We start from the raw sequence: 7,643 nt of genomic DNA, 5'->3' as shown, positions 1-7,643 counted from the left end.
AATCTGGCATATTTTCCATCTCGCCCCAAACAGGTTTAAATAAGATGTCATTCAATAACTTTTTCACACAAAATGCTTTAGTTTGGACATCTACCCTTATGGTGTTTATTAAAGTATCACTACAGGAGCAACAGCAAGTTTCATTATTTATTGTCCATCATGGAGCTAATTCATTGCCATATGTTAGGCACTAGAATTTAAATAGTGATACTGTTTATTATTATAGACTAACTTATTTGGTTCCTATAGTTCATGTCATAATCTATTGCATGTAGATTAGAACATGTAATAACCTACTGTGTATTCTATGTTAGATATTAATATGTTCCATTTATCTAATACATTTTTTGAATATTGATTATGTGAAGGTGGAAAATTTCCTGTTCACCATATAGAAGTGATTTTCCTATGTGCCACAACTAGATTGGAAAACAATTATTCAGCTGAAACCTAAACAAGTTTCATAAGCAAGTTTTATAATGCCCCCTACATTGTGCTTTCAAGACGGAAACAAAATTTTTCTCTATTCTTTTCTTATCCCCCTGACATAGCCCTAGATGAAAAGACAACCCAAAGTTGGTCCCACACTTCCTAATGAAACACAAAACAAATACCAAGTTCTAAACCTTGGTAAATATCACTGAACATCTCAAATGTTATCATACACTAAAACAATTTTATCTAAACATCACCATATTAATCATTAATCATATTCCAGCTTTATTTAGATATTATTAAAATATAATATATATATATATACACACTTGAGGTATGTAATGTGATGATCTGATTCACATATTGTATATTACAAAATAACTACCACAATAAAGTTAGCTAATATCTCTATCTTCTCTATCTCTATTTTCTTTTGGGTTGGTAACATTTAAGATCTATTCTCTCAAAAACTTCCAAGTATATAATACAGTATTGTATTGTATTATATTGTATTGGATCTATTCAGGGGGAGGAGGCAAGTTATTTCTTTCATCTAACCTGGATTCTCACGCTACATCTTAGAGCTATTGTTTTCCTTGTTCCTGAGGATGTGAGAGCAGAGAGAGAGCACTCTGTATCAAACATCTTGATCTTCACGGACTTGGAACTGTTAAAAATTTTAGAAGGTGCTCAGGGTCAGAATTTTGTGCATGTTTTGCTTTCTTTTTAATTCCTTTGGTGCTTTAAATTCATGTAATACATTTTAGTGAAAGTAGGATTAGCCTAGAGTGATTTTGCACTAAAAGAGGTACTGTCCTGTCAGAAGCCTACTCATACTATCTGTATTTATTTTCCCCAAGAGAAAACCATCCAGTAACCTGTAGGGTTTTTTTTGTTTGTTTGTTTTGTTTTTTACTTTTCACTCTGTGCTTTTAGTAACTAAACTCACTATAATGTGCATAACTCACAGGTCTTTGTTCATTAGTTTTTCATGTTTTTACTGATGGTCCTGCAACAAATCATGCAGAGCGTCAGGGCTCAGAATCACTTAAAGATGTTTAAATGCAATACTTGACCAGTTGTTTGTGAGATATGGCACCGTTTTTTTTTCAAACATTAGTTTATAGTGGAGGTCAGTATGCAAAACCAGAATTAGTAATCTTCACCAAGGAATCAGCAGTCTATAAAGTTCTTCAATATTTTCATCCCATATTTTTCAGATGCACGTAATTTGAGATAAAATTTACCTAGCTCAGTTTTATTCTAATGCAGTGATTCTTAAACTTCAACATGCATCAGAATCACTTAGGGGATATACTAATCCAGATTACAGTGTCCCACCCAACAGTTTCTATTTCAGTAGATCTGAGATGATGGGTTGATATTTTTAACGAGTTTCCAGGTGATGCTAATGCAGTTCCCAGTCCAGGACTGCACTCTGAGAACCAAAGTTCAGCATTACCCTAATAGAAAGCACTAAAATGATTTGAAGAGTTAACGCAACAATCAAGTGTTTCCTCAGAAAGAATTCCTGGATTATTCCAAGAAAGCATTCAGTCTCCTCTCCCATTAGTTCCAGAGCCAGCACTTACACAGAGCTTTGCAAATTTTTCTCTGCTTGTCTATTTTCCTAACTTGACTTACATTCCTTGAGGACAAGAACTGTGTTTTGTTTATGATAATATTCTCAAGATACATTGAATTTCAACAGAGCATAATGTATCATGAGTTTATTGGTATATATTAAAGGAAAGTAAAATGAGGGCAGATTTTTCTCTAACACTTTGCTTAGACAAAATTTTACCACTTGGTATTGTCATTTGAATGTTAAAAATGATCTGAAAAAGTATGATGTGAATCCAGAAAAGTAAAAGAAAAAATGCTAAATCAAATCTGATATCACTTAATATCTTGAAAGAACCCGGGATGGGGTTTGGGAACCCGACTGCAGTATGAAGAAAGTTAGCTAATTTAAGAGTGGGCTGCCAACTTCTTTAAATGAAAAGGAGAATTTAGTGAGGTGTAACTATACTGTGGACCCAAAGCCAGTGACCACTTCATGTGAAGCTCTGCTTTTTCTGATCTTGAGGGTAATGTCCTCGGATGTCTGCATCTCCTGCTTTTACACTGGCCACACCCTCTGGTTGGGAAACAAGCCCAACTATCTGAGAAAGCAATTCTAAGAATTTGTCTGGAAAAGAAACTCCAAATTATTTGGAATGGAATAAATGGTTTCTTGAGTGGATTTGTTTAAACTTGGGAAAAATTTAAAATTAAATGGAAATATGATGAACCAAATCAAACTCATAAGTTCAATACTTTGTGAGGTAAGAAATGATGTATGCATTTTTGAGATCTTAAGAACTTGTAATATTTAAGAGAATTTAGTCTAGTGACTTATCTAACATATTTCAATTTAAACATGTGATTGAGTGATGGATTTTGCTTGCTGTTTTTATTTGAAAGTTATGAGCATCTGATGTATTAAGGAGTACTGTAACACAATATAACTTCAGACTCACCATATCCATAAATTAAATATATTAGCTCTGCAAATGTTATTTACTCAGGTAAATTTTATTTGTTAATCAGAAAACTGTGAGCTACTTAACAGCAAAACAAAAATTTTTGAATTTATAAAGGCAGCTTGAAATGTTTAAGTAAGGTGAATTATTCAAGTTATGAGAGCCCTCTTAACAGTGATTGTTAAGATGTAATAAGATGATACAGAACTTGAACTTAATAGACCAAGGAAGAACTAGTTTTATGAGCATATACCTTTCATAAATTCCATGCTAATTTAAAAAACTGAAGTAATGAGTAAATAATGTTTTTGTGTATAGAAGTCACTTATTAAGAATATCAAACACCTCATGCTTTTGGCGGGACAGCTACTTATGGCTGTACAGGTGTAGCTGCATAAACTGCACCTATTATTGGAATTGGCTTGGTCCACTGAAAAAAGTCTAGGGACCATTTCTAACTTTTGGCCATTGGATGACTAATGTAAAGGAGAGTCAGAGTCTAATTGTAATGATGTTATACTGCCACAAAACACACAGGCATCAAGTTCATTTTGGTCCTTTTTGACCAGGAGCTGGACTGAGTTATATCTGTTAAAGAGGACTGAGTATCTTTCTCACAGTCCTGCCATTTCTTTAGATCTTTGCTTTAAAAAAATGTTGTACTCACTGAAGGGCAGGCAGGTCACTAAGTAACATGTACCCATTCTTTAAAAAAACAGCTACTATTATATTGTAACTCTTTTAAATGCATACTTATTTCCTACCTCATGAAATACAGAACAAAATGCCTCATTTTCAGGATCTTTCATAATCCATCTCAACCACGCTTATGCCCCTCCACACTCCATCAAATATCGCCAAAGAGACTTGTGTGAACTTTCTCACTTTTCCAAGGGCACGTATTTATTCCCTCATCTGTGTGTGTTCTTCTGTTGCTCTCCTAACTTAGAATCCCCTTACCTACTAGATTTGCTTATTTTAATCTCACTGAATTCCCATGTCCTCTCTGAAAATTTCCCTGACTCCTGGCTCTCACTGAATTCCTCCTTCTCTGTGACATTCTAGAATATTTATCTCTATGCCACACTGTTTAGCACTGATGTGTATTTTATAAATATTGTACCACCACCATATAAACTGCAGTGGTATAATATTTACCAAAAATGTTTATTAATCCCTCTAATACCTTTGTTTGCCTCCACCCCAAGCACACACACAAATGGACACATACACACACACAGACACACACACACACACACTCTTACAAACTAGACCTCGGACTCCAGGACCATAGAGAAGTGAGGCGCAGCCAAATGTAAAGGAAAATGAATGAAGTTAAGTTTTACCTTTCTAAGACACAAAGCCCACATTGCTACATAAAGCATAGATTTGGGAAAAAGTCTAACTTAGTTTTCCTATGGCATAGAGGGGAAAAGAAGCAAAAATAAATGCTCTTCTCACTGGATTTGGAGAGGAGAGAGAATCAAAGGAAAAGAAGAGAAGAAAAGCTTAGAAAGCAGAAGCTGAAAGACAGTCTCTGGGACCTCAGAACCATGACCAAGGGGACAGAGTGTGGGTACCAATGAGTGGAGGCTTGCAGAGGGCAGCCCTGTTACCAGAATCTAGGTATGCGGAATGGCTGTACCCAAGGATCTTAGTGGATCCCAACCTATGATCTTCCTGCTCTCGACTCCACAATGCTGGGTAAAAAGTTGCTAAATACTGTAAAGTAAAGCAATCTTAAGTATTGTAAAGTATCATAAAGTAAAAAATATCATAAATAACTTCTAACATCTACAGGAGAAGGATTTACATAAGAGGGAAAAATCCTTTAGTAACGTAAAATAATAAGGAAATATGAAATTGACTATATCATTTCCAAGAGGAAGAAAAGACACAAGCTTGATAGAGTTATAGGAAGCACACTGATTACTTATCATTGCACACAGCTGAGACAGTAGATTGACAATCAACATTCTCTCTCCAATAATATCTTCAATAGCCCAATTTATGAGGGCAAGTCCCCACTAACTTTGTCACCAAGTGTCCACTAGATATTTCTGAGTGTGTCCTAGGGTTCTTCTAGTTGTATGCTCGGAGAAGCCTCTCTGCTTCTTCCCTCTGCTGCCTCACCAGGTAGCTCTCTCTACAACTAATGACCTTCCTGATGAGCATAATTATTCTTTGCTGGTGACAGCAGCTGTGGGGGAGGGGGCGCCATCCTCCACTATTCCAGATCCAATTAGGCCTATCTCTAATTCACCCACATCACTGTTGACTTAACAGGACTTTACTGATGTTTAAGGATGGTGGAAAGGAAATAGAATTCATAGCATCACTGGTCGTTGGCTCTGTTTCCTTGTCTTTCTCTGCCCTCTACTCTCCTCCATATGGTACCCACAGTCTCAAAATAGCTTCTCTCATGTCACAGGATGGCTTCTAGTAGATTCCAGAGATATGTGCTTTCTGGTTCACATCCAAGGAGAAATAGATACCTTCTTTTTCTCTAAACATCAAACAGGAGTCCTTTGTTTTTCTCTGGTCAGAGCAATTGAGATCATATGTTCTTCTCTGAACCAAACTCTATAACCAGGAGATTATGACTGATTGGTTTAAGCCAGGCTTACAAACCCATTCCTGAATCAATAACTTTGACAAAGGGAGGCCACCTTAAGAGTTTAGGCCAATCAGAACTCACACAGAGAGCTAAGGGAGGATCAAGCTCATTTCACCTGTAAGGTTTGCCTATATGGTATACATGGAGAGAGGATAAAACGGAAGGCCATCACAATTACTCCCACACTCATCCTGATGTCTTACAGTGGACTCTGCCCTTGCCTGGCTACCTGCCAGCCCCAGGCCAGCCTCCACATGACCAAAGACAGGCACTTAACACTGTCACAACTGGATCCAAAGCAGTTTATTTACAGAGTTTAGGCTAACCTGTACTGCTGGCTCCCTGTCTCAGAGAAAAGATTTTCTTAAAATTCCCAATGTAAGGTAAAATTTTCCAAAATTTCATGTGAATTTACATGTGTTTTTGGAGATAACTTTTTTTTGGAAGACACTTTATACTCTCTGACAGATTGGCCTTTCTGTATAGTGGTGGTCAATTTATTACTCGTTATAAGATTTTAAAAGTATGGAGAAGTCACACTATATATTTAGTTGTTTCATTTGTATCCAACTAGATTTTTAGGCTTCTTAAGAACAAATTCTTCATCTTATGATTTTTGGGGTTTTGTCATGACAGGCAGTTTCATGAAATTCAACCTAATATATTTCTTTGTATTTACAAAGCAATAAACATTTGCAAAATACCATGAGCTCTTTGAGGCTAGAAACTATGTGAAACTCACCTTTGTATTTCCAGGGCCCAGGGCAACATCCGGAACGGAATGCACAATCAATCGCACAATGCTTGAGTGAATAAATGAATAGATGTCAAATATAATTATTGATGCCATATTTTAAATCATAATAAATAAATTGATATATTTGCTATATCAAACAGACTCTGCAAATTATTCTAGGAGTGTGTGAGGTGGCCGCATTCCTGTCGCTGAGATATTATGAAATAAACCACTGTTTAGGGAATGCTTCATTAAATCTGCTGTCTGGGAAACTTAAGGTAGCTTTTGGGCAGGTGTTTATGTACATTAGTTATATACATTAGCTCATTCAGCATAAATTTATCTTTGAATATATATTGTTTCTCTATATTCAAAAATCATAAAGTGTTTCTTTTTTGAATGAATCATATACATTTGGATCAATCATTTTATGACTAAGGGTTACAACAATTTGTGTCCCTGACAGGCCCAATCATTGTCTTCTCCCTTCCTACTTGTTACACTTTATTATTCTGTACTAGATTTACAAGTAAATAAGTGCTATGTTTCAGGGAAAAGTTGTTTTGTTTTGTTTTGTTTTTAAATTAGAAATTAGGACTTGCATTCTGCCAAACTAAATCTGTGCTTGTTGCTATTTTTTTTTAACACACATATCCTCCTCCAACTAAATCACTGATCTAAAATTTCATAATGTTTACTAAGTAGCTTAAAAGTTATTTCTTTGTGTATCTCAATTAGTCACATGAAATGAGTATATTATTCAAAAACTAAAATGTCTTATTTTTTATTTATAAAATGTTTTGAAATTTATAAAACTCTTACACATATATTATTTCTTTCAAATATTGGGTTGGCCAAAGCATTCATTCAGATTTTTCTGTAAGATGTTATGGAAAACCCAAACAAACTTTTTGGCCAATCCAATATTTGAAAGATCTCCTTATAACAAATCTATTAAAGATTTCAAATATTCTAAAGGTTTCCTTGCAACAAATCTATTAAGTAAAGTAGATATTATTATCTATTTTGTCAGAGGATGAAAATCTAATTCCTTATGTGACCTGTTAGTCCTACAAGAACACTTATTATGCAGTATTCTCAGAATCTAGAACATTGTCTGGCATAGAGTAAGTGGACAACTAATAAGTATTTTCAAAAATGAATTATCAAATGTTACACAGCTAGAATCAGAAGTTATACCCAGACCTGTAAATCTAATGTATATGTTACTAAATCAGACTGACTTTATCACTTTTGCCTTTTTTAACTTTAAGAGGCACATATCCAAAAAAGTTTACTTAAGATTAATCATCATTCTAGCTCATCACTA

Source organism: Phocoena phocoena, chromosome 17, assembly GCF_963924675.1.
Source record: "Phocoena phocoena chromosome 17, mPhoPho1.1, whole genome shotgun sequence".
In the NCBI taxonomy this organism is placed as follows: domain Eukaryota; kingdom Metazoa; phylum Chordata; class Mammalia; order Artiodactyla; family Phocoenidae; genus Phocoena; species Phocoena phocoena.
The sequence above is the reverse complement of the archived record's forward strand: the minus strand, read 5'-3'. Positions refer to the sequence as shown.